At 35.3% G+C, this 1,234-nt stretch overlaps 1 pseudogene; it reads left to right on the top strand.

Moving 5' to 3' along the window:
• Positions 1-216: 216 nt before the first annotated feature.
• Positions 217-1,234, top strand: part of LOC138174920 (mitochondrial assembly of ribosomal large subunit protein 1-like) — an 80,404-nt pseudogene continuing 79,386 nt past the window's right edge.

Below are 1,234 nucleotides of genomic sequence, written 5' to 3' on the forward strand. Positions count from 1 at the left end.
CAGTTTGCCCTCCACCATGGAAGCAGAGTCCTATCTTAATAAAGAATTAAAAAGTGAAGTAATTGGCTGGGGAAATGAGAAAACAGTGGAAAAAATCAGACTATAGAATCTTACTTTGGTGACAAAGAAGATCAAAACATACAACCAGAAGAAGAAAACAAAGTCAAAGCTCCTGCATCAAAAGACTCCAAGAAAAATATGAATTGGTCACAGGCCATGGACAAGTTCCAAAAAGATTCTGAAGATCAAGTAAGAGAAGTAGAGGGGAAAATGGGAAGAAAAATGAGAGTGATGCAAGAAAATAATGAAAAATGAGTCAATAGCTTGCTAAAGGGGACTTTTTTGGATTCACCAAAAAATGCTGAAGAAAATAACACCCTAAAAATAGACTAGGCCAAATGGTAAAAGATATCCACAAAGCCAATGAGGAGGATGCTTTAAAAAACAGAATTGGCCATATGGAAAAGAAGGTCCAAAAGCTCACTGAAGAAAATAATTCCTTAAAAATTAGAATGGAGCAAATGGAAGGTAATGATTTTATGAGAAATCAAGAAACTATAAAATGAAACCAAAAGGAATGAAAAAAAAGTAGAAGACAACGTGTAATATCTTATTGGAAAAACAACTGACCTGGAAAATTTAAAAATTATTGGTCTACCTGAAAGCCATGATCAAAAAAGAAAATAACATAGATATTTTCTTTCAAGAAATTATCAACTGCCCTGATATTCTAGAACAAGATGGTAAAATTGAAATTGAAAGAATCCACTGATCACCTCCCGAAAGAGATCCCAAAAGGAAAATTCCTAGGAATATTGTAATCAAATTCCAGAGCTCCCAGGTCAAGGTAAAAAATATTGCAAAGTAGCCAGAAAGAAACAATTCAGGTACTGTGGAAATATAATCAGGATAACACAACATTTAATAGCTTCTACATGAAAGGATTGGTGGGTTTGAAATATGATATTCTGGAGGCCAAAGGAGCTACCATGTTTCCCCAATAATAAGACACTGTCTTATTATTTTTTTGGACAGAAAAACACCAGAGGGCTTATTTTCAGGGGAGGGCTTATTTTAATGAACATTGACAGCAATTTTAATAAACAGGTAAATGTGAACAAAAAAATGTACCTTTATTCAATAAACAAATAACTGGGGAAGAACAGGATGACGCGCTCACTGCTGCAGCTCTGATTGGATGCAGCTCGGAGCATGGCGTGCGTTTCACCGGGGG

Source organism: Petaurus breviceps, unplaced genomic scaffold (assembly GCF_028583685.1).
Source record: "Petaurus breviceps papuanus isolate PSGF00001 unplaced genomic scaffold, PetGlider_PUasm1.0 76, whole genome shotgun sequence".
NCBI classification, from domain to species: Eukaryota; Metazoa; Chordata; class Mammalia; order Diprotodontia; family Petauridae; genus Petaurus; species Petaurus breviceps.